Genomic DNA, 21,643 nt, shown 5'->3' with positions numbered 1-21,643 from the left:
CCCCCGGACGGGCCTGCGGAGTACACGCTGGCGGACGTCATGGCCACGCTGACACAGATGCAGGCCTCAATCGGCACTATCTCCACAGATGTTGCGCTCCTCCGGGCGGATGTCGCCAAAATTAACTCCAGACTGACTGAGGTCGAGGCCACCGCGGAGACCCTCACGCGGGGCACGGCAGACCACCACAAACGCATACAAGCCCTTGAACTGGTGCAAAAGCAGCTGCTGGCCAAGTTGGACGACCAGGAGGGCCGGTCTCGGCGCAACAACGTGCGGGTCGTGGGTGTGCCTGAGAGTGAACGCGGCCCGGCCTTAGACCTCTTTGTTGAAAAACTGATCACCGAACAGCTGCAGCCCCGCGGGCTCTCCAAGTTCTTCTCGGTCGAGAGGGCGCACCGGGTGCCGGGTGGGAGGCCTAAGCCTGGGGCTCCCCCGCGCCCGATCCTGGCCCGCATTTTCAACTTCCGAGACCGGGATGCGATCCTCCAGGCGGCGCGTGCCGCCCCTCCACTGCGGGTGGACAACGCTAAGGTCACCCTCTATCCGGACTACACCGCTACAGTAGTGCGGCAACGCAAGGACCTCATGGCAGTTAAGGCAGACCTCCGCTCTCGAGAGCTAAAGTATTCAATGTTGTACCCTGCAAAGCTGCGAGTGGAGGCGGAGGGGCGCACATGGTTCTTCACATCGCCGGCGGAGGCCTCGGAATGGCTCGAGGGGTGGCGTCCAGCAAGAGCGAGGAGCAGGGGAGAGCGCGCCCTGGGCGGCCTTCCTGACTCTCACCAAACCCTGAACGTTGAGGACTCAGGCGCGGGTGACGAAGTGCCCTGAGGCATGGTGCTGTGATGTGACCGAACTATTGGACGCTTGGCGACCTGGGACCTTGCAGTGGCCGCCGGCCCCTGGGGCCTTGAACCTACAAGGGGCGGATGACCCCGGATCCCCCCTTTTTCCTTTTCTCTCATCTGACAGTCTGCTGCTTGAGGGGACAAACTTACGGTATGGGGAGTGGCGGCTGTGTGCTGAGCGGCTTTCCCCCGTACGCACGTACCAAGTTTATGGGAACTGAGCACTCTGCTGTGTTGGGGTGGCGGGTAGTTGTAAATCCGCTGGGCAGGGAGGCAGGGAGGGGGGTGGGGGGATGGGGAGTTCGTTTAAATGTTGATTTTTGTTTTGTTTTAGGTTCACCAACCACTCAGGGGTACATACGGCATATTGGGCAGGTACAGGTGCACAGGGGTGGCACAGGGCAGGACGCGACTAACACACCCTCCCCTGGAGACGACGTCACATAGCTTGCCTCGAGCGGCCTCTGACTCACTGCCAGACGCCCCTGCTCAGCAGCGTTCTCCTTCCTTTGCGGTCCTCTCCTGGAACGTTAACGGCCTGGGAGATAAGATTAAGAGGGGGCTAGTGCTTCAATATCTCAAGCGCAAGGGGCCCGGGGTGGCGCTCTTGCAGGAAACACACCTAGTGGGTACGTCCACCAAAGCCCTGGATAGGTGGGGGTTTAAGATGGCAACACATTCAGAGTTCACTACAGGGTCCCGGGGGGTGGGCATACTGGTGAACAAGCGTGTCCCCCTGATTCTTGTTGATTCCCGTAGAGACGACTATGGCCGCTTCGCGTCACTCACTTGTCAATGGGAGGGGAGGGTTTATAATCTGGTTTCTGTCTACATCCCCCCGACACTACACCAAGCCTCCCTCAGGGCACTGGGCGAATTCCTTTTGGCGCTCCCGCCTGGGGAGCTCATCATGGGCGGAGACTTCAATGCAGCCATGGACCCTGCACTGGACAGGTCTGCACACAGGACTCTTGGGGCCGACGCCTCCACGCTCGCAGACTTTGCTACCGCGCTTGGCTTAGTAGACACATGGAGGGCATACTGGCCTGATGAGAGACAATACACCTTCCTCTCCGGGGTACACCACACCCTCTCCCGTATCGACTACATCTTCACCTCACCGGCCGGGTACAAAGGGGTGACGGAGGTGTCGCACCTACCCAGGGGCATCTCGGATCACTCGCCGGTGGTCATCACGTTTGCGTCCGGTGACCCAGGAAGGCGCACATTGTTCCCGATCCGCACCGGATATCTCAAAATCCCTAAAATTGCTAAGACCCTCAAAAAGGCGACCAAGAACTATTTTACCGAGAATGCTGAGTCTGTCGAGAGCGCAGCATCCCTCTGGGAGGCCTTTAAAACCGTCCTCCGTGGCCAGGCCATCTCCATCATTACGCACCACACTAAGACCCAGCGGCTCGCTGTACTGGAGCTGGAGCGGGCGACAGTGGAGGCGGAAGCATCCCATACACTGCGGGGGGACGGAGATTCGGCGCATACCCTTCGTATGGCGCAGCAAGAATATAGGTCCCATCTTTGGGAGGGGGCCCGAGCTCGACAAGTAGCCACCCAGCACACCATCTATGAACTCGGTGATAAGGCTGGCAAACTCCTGGCGTGGCTGGAGAAGGGGGACCGTGCGTCGCGGTGGGTGGCGCGGATTCGCCTGGGCGAAGGAGACTTTACCTCGGAGCCCCAGCGCATAGCCGGGGCCTTCGCGGCCCATTATCAACGCATCTATACCCCGGAGGCCTCGGCCACCGTGGCAGACAATGAGCTCTTCCTCAGGGACATCGCAATGCCTCGGCTGGCCGCTTCGGGGGCTGAGGCCCTGGAGGCGGATCTGACGGCGGAGGAGATCACGCTGGCGATTTTGGCCCTCCGCAGTGGTAAGGCAATGGGGCCCAACGGAATCCCAATCGAATACTACAAGCAAAATTCCGCTCTTGTGGTCCCTCACCTATTAGCCATGTATGGGGACGCTCTATCGACGGGGATGCTCCCCCGTGATCAGAGGATGGCTACAATAGTGGTGATCCCTAAACCCAACAAGCCGTCCCACGAGTGCTCCTCTTATCGCCCGATCTCGCTGCTTAATGCCGAGGCGAAGATCCTGGCCAAGGTGATAGCAACGCGGCTGCAGCCCTACCTTTCGACCCTAATACACCCGGACCAGTCGGGATTTATGCCCCACCGGAACACCGCTTTGAATCTGCGGCGTCTCCATGGCATCATTGCCGGCCGCTCCTCGATCGAGGAAGATGCGGCCATACTGTCGTTAGATGCGCGGATGGCGTTTGACAGAGTGGAGTGGCCTTTCCTCTTTGCCGTCCTCCGCCATATGGGGCTTGGCCCCAGGATTTGCGCGTGGATCCAGCTGCTTTACACTAAGCCGCTTGCACAGGTGGTGGTCAATGGCCGCGTATCGGACGCCTTTCAACTGGGTCGAGGGACTAGGCAGGGTTGCCCCCTCTCCCCGCTCCTATTCGCTATGGCTCTCGAGCCATTGGCGGCGTGGGTGCGACAGGATCCGATGATCCGTGGCCTTAGGTGGACGTTGGACTGGGAGGATCGCATATCCCTTTATGCGGACGATGTGCTCCTCTATCTCGCCTCGCCGGCGCGCTCTATCGCCTGTCTCCTCAACATATGTGAATCATATGGTAGTAGGTCCGGATACGAAATAAACTGGGAGAAATCCATCTTATATATGCTCCGAGGCTCCCCACCACGGCTTCCGTCAGGCTGTAACATTCTACTAGCTAACGACGGGTTCAAATATCTTGGCATGTACGTCACGGCCGACCGGGACAAATTTGTCGCGGAAAACCTAATGAGGCCCCTCCAACGGCTTCGCACCGACGTTAAACACTGGCGCGCATTGCCGCTGACATTGCTTGGGCGGGCTTCGCTCTTTAAGATGCTCGCCCTCCCGAGATTCCTCTATGCGCTGCAAAATACCCCCTTCCCCATTGCACCCTCTTACTTCACGGCGATCAACGCTGAGATCACTCGTCTCCTCTGGGAGGACAAGTCGCCTCGCATTGCCCTCCATAAGCTTACCAGTGGCTGGTATGATGGAGGTATAGCCCTCCCCGACATGAGGACCTATTACTGGGCGTCGCACCTCATGGTTATTAACCAGTGGCTCCATGTGCCGGGGGATGACCCCGCATACCGTATGGACCGACAACTACTTGGCCCCGGAGGGGTGATGGGAGCCCTTTACAACCCAAAAAGGGGTCGCGTTCCGGCGGGGCCCGCAGCCCATACCCTCCGGATATGGCACGCGGCGCAACGGGCGATGGGATGGGCTGGAAAGATTACCCAGGCAACGCCGCTTTGGGACACCAGGCAGCTCGGGGTACTTCGCACTACCAAGGGGTTCCACCAGTGGGATCTTATTGGTATCTCCAGGGTGGGAGACCTCTGGCGCAAGGGAGAGGTGATCACTTTTGCCCAACTGCAAGCGGACTACGACCTGGCGGACACCGAGCACTTCCGATATTTACAAGTTCAACACGCTCTTCAGGCGGCGATACCACGTGGGACTCGGCTCCCTGAGTCATCGCCCTTGGAGGACCGGCTCCTCATGGAGCATCTGCTCCAGAGGGCGACGTCCCTAACGTACCGGAAGATAATGAATAACCGCCCCGACCCTTTTTCCGCCCTCAAGGGGAAGTGGGAGGCAGAACTTGGAGAATTCGATGAGACGGACTGGAATTCCGCGCTCTCATCCCCCAGGGAGGTGGGCATATCTTCCAAGCTCAGACTGGTCCAACTCAAAATTTTGCACCGCACATACTACACCCGCACCCTCCTATTCCGACTCCACCGGGTGGAGTCCCCGCTGTGTCTCAGGAACTGTGGCCACGAGGGGACCTTCTTGCATACCCTCTGGGAGTGCCCTGTCGTGGCGACTTATTGGAAAGGGGTGTTGCGTATTCTCTCCCAGGTAACAAAAATTCCCACGCTGCCGGAACCTCGGTTGTGCCTCCTCAATGTCTGGGAACAGACGGACCACAAGAGGGTGACCCAGCTTTTGGTGACTTTGGGACTCATGCTTGCAAAGCGTAATATAGCCCAGAAATGGGGATCGGGGCTGGGGCCTACCCTGACGCATTGGATCCGAGATATGGACCTTGTAATGGTGACCGAAAAAACTGTGTATGTCCATAGAGGGTGCCCCAAGAAATGGTCCCAGGTCTGGGGTGGATGGAATGTATACAGGGGAAATATCTGTGAGCCCCCACCGGATGCAGCGGACTCGGATCTCAGTGACCAGGATTAACGGCTCCACTGCTGGAGATGGGCGGGGAGGGGAGCGATGGTGTGTTGTCATCGGGCTGTTTATTTCTCTCTGTGACACTTGTACTGTCATTGCTCCGGTACCTTGTAACCCCTGTATGCCATGCCTTGCACTAAACGAGTGGTGTTTGTTTTATGTTTTGTTGATAAACCCAATAAAAATATTTCAAAAAAAAAAAGAGTGGGCAGACATCTCTGAGCAGTGGGAGTGGATGGGGTGCAGCAGTCTGGGTGCATAGGAGCGGGCAGACACCTCTAGGCAGTGGGAGTGGATGGGGTGCAGCAGTCTGGGTGCATAGGAGCGGGCAGACACCTCTAGGCAGTGGATGGGGTGCAGCAGTCTGGGTGCGCAGGAACGGGCAGTCACCTCCGGGCACTGGGAGTGGATGGGGTGTAGCAGCCTGGGTGCACAGCAGCGGGCAGATACCTCTGGGCATTGGGAGTTGATGGGGTACAGCAGCCTGGGTGCGCAGGGCAGACAGACACCTCTGGGCGGCAGGAATCGATGGGGTGCAGCAGCCTGGGTGCGCAGGGGCGAAATAGAGAATTATGCGTGTGCAGTTTTATGTACTGATTCTAAACCATGTTTCAGATGACTAAACTTGAGGGCAGCACTATGTCCCGGCACGTGGTTGGAGACACATCGGTGGCAGAAAGGTGAGCTGTGAGGATTTTCTCCACAGTGTCAACACTTACTCTCCCTCTCTTCATTTCTGTCACTCACACTCTTTCTCTCTCTCTCACTCTCTATCTCTTCCTTTCTCTCTCTCACACTCTTTCTCTGTCTCTTCCCCTCTCTCTCTCTCTCTCTCTCTCTCTTCCCCTCTCTCTCTCTCTCTCTCTCTCATTCTTTCTTTCTCCCTCTCTTCCTCCCTGTCTCACTCTTTCTCTCTCTCTTCCTCTCTCTCACACTGTTTCTATCTTTTTCTCTCTTCCTTGTATCTCACACTTTCTCTCTTTCTCTCTCGCTTCCTTTCTCACTCTTTCTCTCTTTCTCTCTTTCTCTGTCTTTCTCTGTAATTGTGCAACATCAGCCCATTTGTAATGCTCCAGATTTCCTAAGGTTGCTATCACATTTGTTTGTGGGGAGTGGGGGTGAGGGGGGATGGCGGACAAGGGGCTGGTGGCGGGGGGTGGCGGAGTAGTGTTGAGTGTCCGAGCTGCATGATCGTAGGCTCCATTGCATCTGTTGTCATTCAGGTGTGTCTCTGGGCTGGGCTCCCTTTCATGTTGCAAGTTGTAGTCCGATTAACATTTCTGACTTCATCTGTGGTAGTCTCCCTGCATCATTGTTGTTAAAAAACATTCCTTGTGTTTTATTCAGCTCATGTGGTTGAGTTAGAAACAGCATATTATTATTGATTATATGCTTAATGAGGTTACACTGTCCTGCAGGGGCAAGGCATTGGCTAGCCCAATCAGGGCGGAATTGTGTTAAAAAACATATATTTTTTTGATTTATATGTCAAATTTGAACAATGGACTTTTGGACAGCTTCAGCCCATACAGGGCATGATTTCCATTAATTAATTATCTGTATATTTGTATATATTTGTACATATGCACAGTTGTTAGGATTTACTCAGCTGTATAAACCTGCATATTGATTGAATAATGCATGTTTTAAGATGGCTGAAATGATTTCTATGTCCATCTCCCAAGTCCTTTGTTTGTTTTCAACCTCAACTCAAACAACCAATGAATGTCATGATATTGATTTAAATAACGCTGTCTCGGGTTGCCGTGTGAAATTGACAAAGGCAGTTGCCGAAACGCGTCTTTTTGTGTTGTTCCAAACCCAATGAAAATTGGGTGATCAGTTTCCTAGGAGTGCTGTACTTTGTGTACTTTGCAGCAGCGATATATTTATATAAACACACATATATATTCCTTACCTAAGGGTGAGTATATCTGAATACAGATTAGAGGCTTTAAATTCATTCCACAGTGAGATCTAAAATGTTTTTATTTCTTCAATTCATAAGATAATTGGAAAAAGAGTAAAAAACAAGTCACAAGCTAATAGGAGAATATGTGTTTTGCGAAATGTGCAATAATTCAGTTGCCTCATTAGGGCGTAACAATTTATTAATTCCTCCAATAGGTAAAGAGTGCTCAGATTTACAAGTGAACCAAGCTGATGTATCTGATTTCTCAATTTCTGCATTCAAATTGCTGCACATTAGTATTATCTGCATCTTTCAGATTTTATCAGTTTCATTGGTAGATTCAAACTATAATGCCATTCATTCCATTATTGTGATTCTCAAAGTAAAATGCATTTTATTGGCCGTAGGTATCACATTATACCCACTCCATAATGACTCCTATTCACAACCTGCATTTTGTAATACGTTTATTACAATAGTACTAGTACAGTACTACAAAATGCTATTCACAAACACCCGAGTTTAAATCTATACCTCTACCTCTCCCATTTTTAGGTCGAGCCTAGCGCAGCGCGCATGCCCTGCTCTATGGGAGGCTTCCTGTGAGCACTCTAAACTTCTCTGTGTGGGGCTGACTCCTCCCACACATTGGATTGGCCTTTGCGTGTGTCTTTCAATAATGAAAGCATGCAAATGGCCAAAGGTGGGTGTATGACCCAACTCCTTTCCAATGTTCACTCCCACGGCGTTTTGCTCTCAGGAGCGATCAGCGGCGCACAGGGTGGCAGCTGCATTCCTCGTCGTGGATCAGGTTACTAATTGAACAGAGCACGCAACCATGCTTTTTTTTCATATGCTTGTTTCATTTGCCTTGGTTGTGTTCTCGGATTGAGTTCTTCGGCTGTTTGAACCAAACACGCTTATCCGATGGTATTTTTAACTTTTAAACACAGTTTGCCAAGATATTTTTAAGTTAACATGTACATATAGCGCAAACTCGACCCAAAGGCTATCAGAGCACTGAATTGCGTTCCACACAGACTCGTTCATTTTGTTAGGCAGGGGAGGATAAGTGATTTGCCCATTCACACTCTTATCTGCCTTGGAAGGATGAAAGGTGCGGCCAGGTTGGTTTAGAATCGCACAGATTTCTTGGATGAGCGGTGTTGCCAGAGAGATGATTCCTGTTTCAGACCAGAGCGGACACAAATCTGTTTTTACCTTAACATGGGTTATAGAAGGGGCCCGTTTTTGCAGCTGAACCCGCACCTCACGCAGGCAGCAGTGCATTTCTCTGGAGCCCTTCACACGCTTAACCCGTTCGATGCATTTGTCGGCCAACGGCCATCTCGCGAGCACTACCTCCGTAGTGCTGCGCACATCCGTTGGCTGACGCGGCCCCGCCCGCGCACAGGAAAACACCCGCACCGCGGCGGAATTTACGCCGTGGTTAAAAAGCTAAGCTTGCACCCTCGCTCTTCAGGGTATGTGTGTGTGCGCTAAAGTGAACTTTTACTATGTTCCTCAAACAGTTTCGACCAGGATGTGCCTGCTGCTGCAGGAGAAAGTACAAGCCATAGTTAAGACAGCAAATAATATAATACCATAATGTGCATTTGTAAAGTGCACCTTTGCACTCACCCCTAGGTGTCCTGGTGCTGATATGACTAACATTGATTGCTACCCAACTAAGTGGTACTGATTTTATCGACCTCGTAAAGATGAAAGTCTCAGTGGATCCGGCTTCATTGGAACCTATGACAATGCGGTGCGTAGGGTCGCAGCTGCATTCTTCGTCGTGAATCAGGTTACTAATTCAACATAATGCGCCTCCGTGCTTTTTTTCAAATGCTTGTTTCATTTGACTTGGTTGTGTTCTCCGATTGTTATGTTCTTCGGCTGTTTGCCAAGATATTTTTAAGTTAACGGGTAAATATAGTGCAAACTCGACCTGAAGGCTATCAGAGCGCTGAGTTGCGTTCCACACAGCCTCGTACATTTTGTTAGGCAAAGGAGAATACGTGATTTGCTCAGAATCACAGGATTTTGAGGATGTATTTATATTTATGCATTTGTGCGATTCTGCAGGAACCTGAGAAGTGCATCTAACTCCAGTCATTCAGCTACTTATGTGAAAGGAGTGTGTGCTGCTGTTGGTATTTCTTCTTCACTCTCCACTCTCAAACTTTCTGTTGTCTGGACTCGCGGCGGTGTCAGTTATTCAAGTAAATATATAAGAACACATTGCTCTGCAACATACCTTAAAAACATTACCAATACCTCTTGCTAAACACTTATAACATCCCAAAGGTGAGACCTATTGGCTATGCCAATGCTTGTTTCTATGGGAGCGCCTCACATATGTAAGTTAACTTAGTAGTACGTGTTGGAGGGACCAGGAGGAGTGGCCGGAAAAAGAGGCACGCTTACTACTAAATAGGATTGGTTTAGTGAGGAGTAAGGAGGGGTTTGGAGAGCATTAGGGTAGGGAGTTGAATGCACCAACCCACAAAAGATTAAGCCTACTGCTATTCCCAAACTTCACTTCTAAAGTTACTACAGCCAAAATTGGACCCCTAACATTAGTAATTTATTCAAGCTTAAAGCTGGCATAAGTCCATCACCAGACATGGCCAACGACTGGTACTGCAACACCCTTCCATAGAAAACAATGGAGGTAGGGAGTTAACAAAAACAAAGGACATAATGTTACATTAACTTAAATTATTTAAAATAGTTATGATTACATATAATTTAATGTCCAGACACAATCTACAAATAAAACAATTTTTAAATTATAAAATATTTTACCAAGCTTTTCTGAATTCAAAAATGTATGTCACATTTTTTTATCTTACAATTAAATTACTTTTAATTAATTCTATGCATCACTTTTAATAATTATTGATGCACAAGAAGAATGTATTTTTTTCATTTTAGTTGCAAATGTATTTTCTTTAATGTAAAATGCATAAAAAATGTTTTTATTTAATTTAATATATTTATATTAATTAAAGATTTAATTCAAAATTAAGTTAATAGGGCTGCAACATTTTTTTATTTTTTTCTACGTTTAAAATAAATATCTGAAATGTACATTAATATTTAATATTGAACAAAAACATATTTGTACTTTTTTTCAGTTAAATGTATATTTTTACTTTTCCCCATACTTTACGACAGGGAGACTCTACAGTCGGGGTGGAGCTCTCCCTATGTGAAAAGTATAGGTAAAATTAGAAAAAAATGATATAAGTTTATAAGAAATTAGTAACATCTGTCTATCTATCTATCCTGATGTGCGGCGGTCCCACCAGCCCAATTAGGATGCGCCCGCCAATATGGCGGGCGCATCCTGGCCTTTTAACATTGCGGACGGTGCTGCTGGCTGCAGCACTGTTCGCAATGTTAAATGCCACAATGTACATTTCCGTGCACAACGTGGCAGGCACCGCGCGGTGCCTACCACCTTGTGCATGGAAATGTAGGGGGTACCATGGGTACCCCCGTGCCCAACTGTCTCCCCCACCACAGAGGGGGCCCATAACGGGCCCCCTGAAGCCAGCCGACCTCCATGGAAAGGCTGGCTGATGCCAGCATTGTGATCGGGTGGGCGGTGCCTGCTAGGCACCACCACCATATCCCTGATCTGAACCGCTCCGCCAGGTAATCGCAATGATTGCCTGTGGGGGAAACGTGGCGGGCACTCTTTGCGCCCGCCACGCTTGTGGAACGATTCCCCCACCATCCTAATGTGGTGGGGGAAATGGGAGCCAGGTGGTGGAGGGACCACCACCGCCACCGCCAGCCCGGTGGTGGCTGTCCCTCCGCCATCGTAATGAGCCCCAAAGTTCCAACTATATAATGGCAGTCCAGATAAATCATTATATTAATTGGAAACTTTTGATCCTGAATGCTTACTTTCCCCGGATTTGTTAAAGGAGAAACATTAATATTTTGCAAAACTTGCAAAGCTAGATTCTCTTTTAGGGAAATATAGTCATCTATTGATCATTATAACTGTGGACTTCAATCTAAACCTCTCACTACCAGCATTGCAGGATTCAAGTACAGAAGACATAGATTCACTGTAAATGTCCCATATCCTCACTCAGATCCGGTGGAGAAGCACAGGTGATTGACTTTTGTCAAGTAGACAAACCTATAACGTTTTATTTGACTCAGGTTATAGATCGCTTAACCGCAGGATGCTAAATGATAAGCCAGTGAAACCCACATTTTGTGTTCCGACTGCGCAGACTATTATTGAGTACACCTTCCTCCACTATATCTATTTTCACACAAGCAAAAACTTCAAAATAATCAAGAGGACTGAAAGCGGTCATGATACCCAGAAGATGATACCAGATCTCAAATTAAATCAGCCTAAATCGTGAAAAACCTTAAATAACAACCACATTACTGTAGTTATTATGGGGAAACTTAAATGGAATGAGGAACTTAAGAACCAACTTCCCTTCAAACTTGTCAATTTAACACATTGATTCATTTTGTGGTACTATCTAAGGCAATTGGACTCAAACTTGGTAAATGATTACTGTGTGTATTCTAGAGCATTAAATAAAGAAACTATCAGGGGAGAAAACAACATATCTATCTATCTATCTATCTATCTATCTATCTATCTATCTATCTATCTATCTATCTATCTATCTATCTATCTATCTATCTATCTATCTATCTATCTATCTATCTATCTATCTATCTCCTCTCTTGCATTTTGTCTCTCTCTCTCTCTCTCTCTCTCTCTCTCTCTCTCTCTCTCTCTCTCTCTCTATATATATATATATATATATATATATATATATATATATATATATATATATATATATATGTATATATACACTGGAAAAACCATAGGTTTCAAGGACGTTATAGTTAGTTGGACATTTGACTCATATAAAATCAGAGAAATTTGCCTGTTATAGTTAGTTGAGCTAACTATAACTTGTGCCCCCGCAATGCACTGCTGATGACGTCACATATTACATCACTCATGACATGGTCAGTGACATCACTGATGACATCACTCATGACATTTCAAATGCGATTGCATGTAAGGAATCCCAAATTGAGATTCCTTAAATGCAATGCATTAAAGTAAAAAAAGTTGCGATTTCGCTAATAGGGGGAGCAAATTACCATGAAGTTGAACTTCATGGTAATATGCAAAAACTTTGAAAAATGCACTTTTGTGCATTTTTCAAAGTTTCATGTTGCGCACACACATGCCCTTAGAGCATGTGTGTGTGCAACATATGTGCAGAGATCAATTTCAGGGGTGCAATAGGGTGTCATTTTGACACCCTTGCACCCTTGAAATTGCATGAGCAATTTGCAAGTACCAACTGGTACTCGCAAAATGCTCATGCAATCTCCAATTCATTCCTTTGGGCCTGGAGGCCCATAGGAATGAATGGGACGGCATTTCTTAATTGCGACTCGCAAATTGCGAGTCGCAATAAAGGAATGTGTAGGAATCGCTATTTTTATAGCGATTCCTACATGCATAGGCTTTTGCAATTCCTTAATTGCGATTCCTTAATAATCGCAATTAAGGAATTTCTTCATTCATTAACTACAGAGTCCACTAGGCAAGTAACTATTACAGGCCTCAAATCTACATAATATCCTTTTAGTATCCTTTCTTCTTGACCATTTTTTATATCAGTTATACCTATAGTACAATCACCAAATTCATTTTCAAGTACAAATGAACACTCAGCAGTCTAAACTGCGGGCAGCAGACCTCACAATTTGAATTTCGGACATGTGGTGCCAACTAGCACTGTCCAACACAAGCCGATCCCACATGTGCAACTGTGTCCTGAGTCCTGAATGGCAGTGACCCCAAGTCCATGGCAGCCACCACAGCAGCAAACTCTGTTTGATCACTTAGACATATTTCCATATGCAGTGACCCAAAACTTCATGGCAGCGACCACACCACCACACTCCCTTCGATTAGTCAGGAGTATTTTCATATTGAAGGCTGGCGACAAGTGGTGCCACTGAACCTTCACTACGCAGGCCAGTGAGGCCATCAACGTATGCACGTGGCTGTGGGCCCTTGCTCACCGCTACCTCGGGCCTACACTACGATCAGCAGGCCTCACAATTCAGATAGAGTCGTGATTCCACATGACGCAGTCCTATAGCCAAGACACATTGCTCCCAGTGCAGCCCGTCCACACCAAGCATCATCACAGGCTCTTACACTCTCAATACTTCTGGTGCCACTAACCCTCTTTAACAGAAGCCGATTTCACATGTGTAACTGTGTCCTGAGTCCTGAATGGCAGTGACACCAAGTCCGAGGCAGCAACCACACAACATACTCCCTTCGATTTGTGAGGCATCTTTCGATATGCAAGGCAGGCGACATGTAGTCCCACTAACCCTCTTTAACACAAACCGATCCCACATATGTAACTGTGTCCTGAATCCTGAATGGCAGTCACCCCAACTTTGTGGCAGCGACCACAGTACCAGACTCCCTTCAGTCTTATTTGTTGTTCTTTCCTTGAAATATTTTTTTTATATGTAAATCTATACATGTCTAAGACTCTTCTTTGTCCAACCGCACAGGGACACTTCTGGGCCCAAGAAGGTTGTTGGGGGTATGATGGTAATGTGGGAAGAGGGTGCGTTACCTGCTGATGTGGGGAGAGGCAGCGTCAAAGGGGTATCTATCACAGAAAGAACGCCAATATGTTTTCACAAATACCTCGGACAAGTACCAGCTGACGGACTGAATCACAAAATGATTTTTCAATACTTATGTAGTGTGAGTTATGAACAACAGTTCGCACCCAGGCTTGCAGAGGGACAGCTGCGGCCCGTCCACTCCACTCACAGACGCGGTACTACGAGCCGTCCGCGCCATTGTAGCTATCCCTGCCCTGTTCCGTCGTATGCCACACCACGCCACTCAGATTATGTTCCGACGATGGCCCCACATCCCTACCTGTCGCAGGCGTACTCGCTGTTCCTGTGCAGGTCAGTGGTTTAGTTCTACACATATCCCGCCCACACCCTGAGGGCAGCTTTACCCACACACCACACCCGTCCAGCACAGGCCATGTGACCGCGCAAATATAATAGATCGACAATGTCACATCCTTTATTGCCAGTGCTGACTAGATGCCGGACGCTCCACGTGTCTCAACCATAAAGAGTCTTTCAAAACTTGCACAGAAGGTTACTCGCACCCTAATCTGTATAGCCATCAGATGCACTGTTAGTGCCAACCGAAGCTCATATGGCCATCAGGGGCCTACCACCACGTGGCATGAACTTAACTTCCACAGGCTTAGCAGGCCCCAAAAGCTGATGTGGTCTCCGCCATTGATGACTCAGGACTCAGCGACATGTGTGAGATCTGCCGGGCCGTGGAGAAGATGATGTGGTCTCCGCCATTCATGACTCAGGACTCAGCGACATCTGTGCGATCCGCCAAACACCTGATGTGGTCTCCGCCATTCATTAATCAGGACTCAGAGACATATCTGGGATGAGTTTTGACGGGCACGTGGAGTGTCCACTGCTGCACACTCCGGTGGCACCAGGTAATTAATTGCTCATGGATGCGCAGGGGCGGCAGTGTCTCTCTCTCTCTCTCTCTCTCTCTCCCCCTCTCTCTCTCTATCTCTATCTCTCTCTCTCTTTTCCTTCTTTTCCTTCTATCTCTCTAACTCTCTCTCTTCCTTCTCCCTTTCTCACTCCCTTTTTTTCCTTCCCTCTCTTTTTCTCTCTGGCTTTCTGTTTCCTTCTCTTTTTCTCTATGTCTCTCTTCTTTGAAATGCGCATTACACGCGTCCTTATTTTGTGATTTATTTTCCAGGCTCTGTCGTCCACATCCATGGTCCCCACAGCAGTGTTCCACCTTGTTATTTTGTATTTTTTGGGATAAATGTTATTTATTACTTTATCGTTGATATATGTTAATAAAAAAATAAAGTTTGAAAAAAAAATTAATAACGTTTCTGGTTGTTTTCTTAACTGCTGTGTAACTCTTTCTTGTTCTTACTACTGTTATTTGATAAAGTCCACCATGGTCTTAAATTTTGGAGGACTTATCGCAGGAATACTGGTGATGTCTGTAGTTTCCACCAACTTCTGAATAGTGTGTTAGATTTATCTCAACTTTACTTCCATTAAAGTGCTGATAATGAAATGCAGACTAGCCGTTCTCGTGCAAAAAGACACAAGGTGCACCTTTGCGATTTATTCTAAATACTAAAATCCTGTATTGAATTACACTGACGTAGTGGCTGCACTCAAATACACACAAAATCATTTACGAAACCTCATTGTATTTATATTGATTGGGAATCGGGCGTCAGGTGCTGGATCTTGACGAGATACACTGCCCAGTTCGTATATTGTCCTGCACATGCAAAAAATCACATCACAACTTTCACACCAAATGCAATGCGATACAAATTCCGGCGATAAGCCACGTTAGCACCAGGGATTTTACACCTGCTTTCTGATGGTGTTGAGAAGGACGACTACCTGCACCATGAAAGAGAACACAGCCAAGATCGACACCAGAACACCCACAGGTGCCATAGAATAAATGAGCATGATACAGGGATACCCATGAGGGCCACAAGACTCTTCGGAACAACTCCGGGACCGCCAACGCTCCCCAAACCCGCATCTGAGCAAGTGTGTCCCTCTGGTCATTTTGTTAGCATGATAGGCACCAGCCCTGCAACATCACAGCGTTGGCAGTGAGCCTGGACATGTAGCTACGCACGCATCCTCCTGCATGCACAACCGACGTGTGCTGGTCCGGAGTACACAGGTCAGCGCAGGGGTGTGCCTATCCGACAATGAGAACGGGGTGTCTCGGACATCTCCGTGTACAGGAAGTGCGGTAAGTGTGTCTCTGTGTTCTGGTGTGGCCTGCCACAAGGGCCGCAGCAGTCTATGTTGTAAAGTGGCATGCACACCTCCAAAAGGCACTGTGATGGTGTAGTTGGAATGCAGCAGCACATGCGCAAATAGGCATTACAATGGTGTGCTGTACGAGGGCACGAGACACAACAGTGCACCGTACAAAAGTGTGGGAGCTCATGGGAGGGTGGAGCAGCTGTTTGCAACGTAACAGACAGTGAACTCGCCCATGTGCCACGTGCTGGGCATCTCATCCATGATGACCACGGTCGCAGACATCCCACAACACCAACGACTCACCTTTGTACACATCCTCTATGAATGCAGCATGGTTTTCACTTCTATGCTGGTTCACCGGTATGATGTTGGCGAGTTGTGTGACTTGTGCTCCTTGTTGGTGTGTTTCATTTTCGCCATTGTTTGTCTATACTTGTGCTATACTTAATTGTGCATGTCTGCCATTCTGCCCATCTCCCCCCGTCCCCCCACTCCCTGCTTCTTCCTCTTCCTGGTGCTGTTCTGTCTATAATTTTGTTGCTCCACACATAATTACATGTAAAGACCAAATTAGAATAGTTCCTTGATTCTTTTAGGTTTCAAAACTTCTCTCTCTTGGTTTCTTTTTAATTTTCCATATAAACAGTTTTTTTAAATATTCGGCAACACATAGAAGTCAGAAGTGCAACGTATTCTATCAACACACTTTCTAGAATATTCTACAACACGTGCAGGTTAAAAGTTCATCAATCTTTTTAAACTTAACCAAATTTTTATGCAACATTTTCTCGAACATTTAATGGCACGTTCAGGTTAAAAGTTCACGATTGTTTTAAGTTTGAACAGTGCCTTCCAAATGCAAGTAGCAGGTGTGGTTGAGTTGACAACTTTTATCCTATGATATGTACTCCATGTTGAAACTGCTTTTTCTTAACCAATCACAAAGATGCTTTTCCACAAAACGAATGTGCACCCTACTTTTAAAAAAGAATGCTTTTCGTCTCCCAATCACGTATCGTTTTGTATGGCAATAAAAAGTAGTTTCCCATCTTTAAACATATCTCTTATTCTACCAAGGAACTGCATGAACTACAGACATCTTTCCATACCTTCCAGCCATACCTTCAAAATGCTAGTGTGGATCGTAGGACATAGCTATATTTTCTGGTGCAAGAGGTATGCAGAACAGAGACGTATTGACTTAGACCTAGGTTTACAAAATGTGGACATTAAATGGTTTGCACAGAGAGGATTGAAGTGGCACCAATTGTTGCCTTTGGTTAAAACCTGTTTGCATCGACCTAGGCACATTGACTGGGGTAGGTTGGGAAATGCTTATGAAAGACACCTTTGGACAACTGGTGTTACTTTTCCCTCAAACTGTCTTTGTATATTCCAATATATGCCAAAGACAGAAGTGGAAATGGTCAAAACAATTTTGTCCTCAGATTGAAAAATCTAGGAAGAAACTCAACAAGCTGTGTCTGCATACCTCAGAGACCACAAAATGGGGTCCATCTCCAACAACAACATATGTTTTGATATGGCTGATATCCACAGAAGGATGGAGTACACTTCACAGATCACAGAAATTGAGTCTTCCTGAATAACTTGAAGCTGTGCATCCGCACTTATATGTAGCTCCAACTAATCAACACAAGGGCTCTTTTTAGAGCCATCCTATAACTGACAACTTAGGCCCGCTATTTTAGGGCCAGGTAATGGCAACTCCCGGACCCTCACCAAAATGTATTCTCCGCACAGCTGTGACGCAGCAGGCAGACCATCTGACTTAGCAGCACAGAGCTCTCGCTTTGATCACCACCTCTACTCCCCCATAGGGGTGAGTAGTTTGCACTTTACAAATACTGTATTGATTTACCTTCGCACTCCCTGTAAAACACCACCTAAGCACCATATACAAGTTGGACAAATGTGGCAAAGCGCCCAGAGCACATGACTTCACAGCATAGCAAACACAGGCTCACAGTTTCATACCAGAGTCCAGCAGCAGCTCAATTTAGCAGCATGACACTCTAGGCAATACCTCACTTAATTTCCGTACCCAGCACTTTCAGACCAGTAGGGGTCAGTAGTTCACCGGCTTTACCCCGAGTCCGTCAGCAGCTCAGCTTATGCCCCCAGCGCCATCAGACGCGTAGGAGGGAGTAGTTTGCACTTTACAAATACCGAATTGATTTGATACGAGCGAATTTACCTTCGCACTCCCTGTATAACAACCCCTAAGCACCATACACAAGTTACAATGTTAGAAACAAAAGTTCTTCTGAGTAGGTATAACTACATACTGAGACTACTTGGACAGATGTGGCACAGCGGCCAGAGCACATGACTTCACAGCATATGACACACTGTTTGGACTCACGCTTTCATCCCCGAGCAGAGCTTTATCATCGAGTCCTGATTATTTTTTGACTTCTCCTTGGCCCAGAAAGTACTTTATGTTGAGGACAGGAAAGTAACATCAGCCCCCGCATTTCCTTGTTTGATAGAATTTAGAAGGACTACCTTTTGCCCGATGCATTTTCTAGGATGTTACATGCATTTTGGACTTTCTGTCTGACAATAGTATGGTTGTTATATATATCTTTATTGTAAAAGCACTGTATGTTCAATTTTTCTTGATTGCACTGTACATAACTGTTGATCACATTTTTCAAATTTCTTTTTTTGATGTATATAAAAGGCGGCTAGTGGGCCTTGCTTCAGCTTGTCCCATGATGGGATTTCAGTTTTTGCAAAATAAATGAGCAAAAAGTAATAGAATACATATGATTATAACCCAGGGATAATTAAAAAATCTTTTGGGAAAAAGTGATTTCTTGATTTATGGTGGCAGAGGTATTTTGTTTTTTTCACATTCATCCCCGAGTCCAGCAGCAGCTCAGCCTAGCACCATGAGACTGTAGACAATACCTCACATATTTTCTGTACCCCAGGACTTTCAGACCAGTACGGGTCAGAAGTTCGTCCTAGTAGGTATAAACACATGCTGACACTACTTCCACAGTTGTAGTGGAGTGGCCACGGCACATGACTTCACAACATAAGACACACAATTTGGGCTCACACTTTAATCCCCGACTCCCGCACCAGCTCACCTTAGCAGCATCAGACTCTAGGCAATACCTCACTTAATTTCTGTAGCCCAGCACTTTCACACCGCTAGGGGTGAATACGTCTCTTCACACCCCGTCTATAGCATACCCTAAACACCCCATAGAGGTTACAGTGCTCCTACCCTCCTCTTTCCCACTGTTATCGCCCTTTTTTCCCCTTACTCGCTTTGATGGAATCACAAAATGGTGGCCAACACTTCCTAGTTGCAACCGCTCGCAGCGCTCACAACCAATAAGCAGCAAGCTCGTGCTCGTAACGCCTCAGCCAATCAGATGGCAGAATTCCCAAATATCAATATCTGTAAATTTTGATATTTCTCAAAAACGACTGAACGGATTGACACCAAATAAACAAAAGCGTGCTTTCTAGACCAAGACCCTTCTCCCTGCCAAATTTGGGGTAATTTCGTTCACCCGTTCGACCTGTAGCCTTGTCTAAAGTTTCCTACGGAAATTAACATGGAGAAAACACATTTTGGGACCCCCCTTTTTCTCGGCCCCCCCTTGACGAATCACCTCCAGACTTCCCACATAGGAGCTGATATAAACAAAGAATTAGTTTGGAAACTTTCATGAAGATTCTTCAAACGACGCCGAAAGTTCTAAGCAAAACAAAAAAATGCTCTTCCTATGGAAACTTGGTCCTAACTATAACTACCCACTGGCGACCGCCAGTAGGTAATATATATGTATATATAAATATATATTATCTACTGGCGGTAGCCAGTAGATAGTTATAGTTAGGACCGTGTTTCCATAGGAAATCCGCAACATTCTATTTGGAATAACTTTGGCGCCGGTTGACGAATCCTCGCGAAATTTTCAAAATGGGTGGGGCGCTCCGCTCCGCTCCTACCCTGAAAGTCTCGGGGGGATTTGTCAAGCGGGGGCTGAGAAAAAAGGGGGGTCCCAAAACGGGTTTTCCCCATGCAATTTTCCATAGGGACCTTTAGTCCAAGGTACAGCCCGAACGGCTGAACAGAATTACTTGAAATTTGGCAGAGAGGTAGTCCTCAGCTCAGGGATGTGCCTTTTGCATATATGGAGTCAATCTGTTCAGAAAAAATTGCAGTTAAAAGCACATACATATCTATAGCCGCGCACCGTGCGCGCACCGTGCGAGCACCGTGCGAGCACCCTAACGTGCGCGAGCGTAATTCTGATTGGTGGTTACATGTTAGTCAACGTTCGAATCGGTCGAAATGAGGAAGTGTTGGCCGCCATTTTGTTTGTTTTCAGTGCGAGAGTGAAAAAGGAAGGTGGCAAACGTGAAAAGGGGGCAGGGTAGAGAGTTTCTGACCCCCTAGCCTTTGTCAGGGGGTCCCTGAAGGACCCCGAAGGCAGAAAAAAACATTTTAATTTTTTTTTTTAAATCGCGGGGGTGCGCGCACGGTGAAAAACCAAAAATTAAAAAAAAGTTTTAAAAAACTTTTTTAATACGTAGTTTATTGTAAAATAAATATATAAAAAAAATACATACATAACTTAGCATTTAAAAAACCGTACAAATTCACTGAAAAAACCATAGGTTTCACACACGTTATAGTTAGGAATTAGCATTTAAAAAACCTTGCAAATTCACTTAAAAAACCATAGGTTTCACACATGTTATAGTTAGGTGGATATTTCACTCGTAAAAAAACAATGAAATTCCCCCGTTATAGTTAGTTGAGATAACTATAACTCACGCGGCCGCCACTCTATCACAAGGATGATGTCATCAGTGATGTCATGAGTGATGCCACTGACCATGTCATGAGTGATGTAATATGTGACGTCATCAGCAGTGGATTGCGGGTGCGCGAGTTATAGTTATCTCAACTAACTATAATGGGGGAATTTCATTGGTTTTTTACGAGTGAAATATCCACCTAACTATAACATGTGTGAAACCTATGGTTTTTTAAGTGAGTATATATATATATACACATACATATATATATAAATATACATATATATATATATATATATATATATATATATATATATATATATATATATATATATATATATATATCAAAGCTACCAAGTACCCAACGTACGAGGAGCACTCGGGCCTCAGCTGCACACAAGGAGCCAATCATAGGTAAGCACGACCCCACCACGATTCCTTTCACTGTTCAAACTGCCCTGGATGCCTGACGCGTTTCGAAGTGTCCCCACTTCTCTTCAGAGGCTTTGGCAGTTCAAGAAGAGCGCGTAAGGCACCGCCTCCTTAAATGCACGTTGGGTACTTGGTAGCTTTGATATATATATATATATATATATATATATATATATATATATATTACCTACTGGCGGTCGCCAGTAGGTAGTTATAGTTAGGACCCCTTTTCCATAGGAAATCCGCAACATTCTATTTTGAATAACTTTGGCGCCGGTCGATGAATCCTCGCGAATTTCTCAAAATAGGTGGGGCGCTACGCTCCGCTCCTACCCTGAAAGTCTCGGGGGGATTCGTCAAGCGGGGGCTGAGATAAAAGGGGGGTCCCAAAACGCGTTTTTCCCATGCATTTTTCCATAGGACCTTTAG

The sequence above is a fragment of the Triturus cristatus genome, chromosome 6 (assembly GCF_964204655.1).
Source record: "Triturus cristatus chromosome 6, aTriCri1.1, whole genome shotgun sequence".
In the NCBI taxonomy this organism is placed as follows: Eukaryota; Metazoa; Chordata; class Amphibia; order Caudata; family Salamandridae; genus Triturus; species Triturus cristatus.
This window is presented reverse-complemented; position numbering follows the sequence as displayed.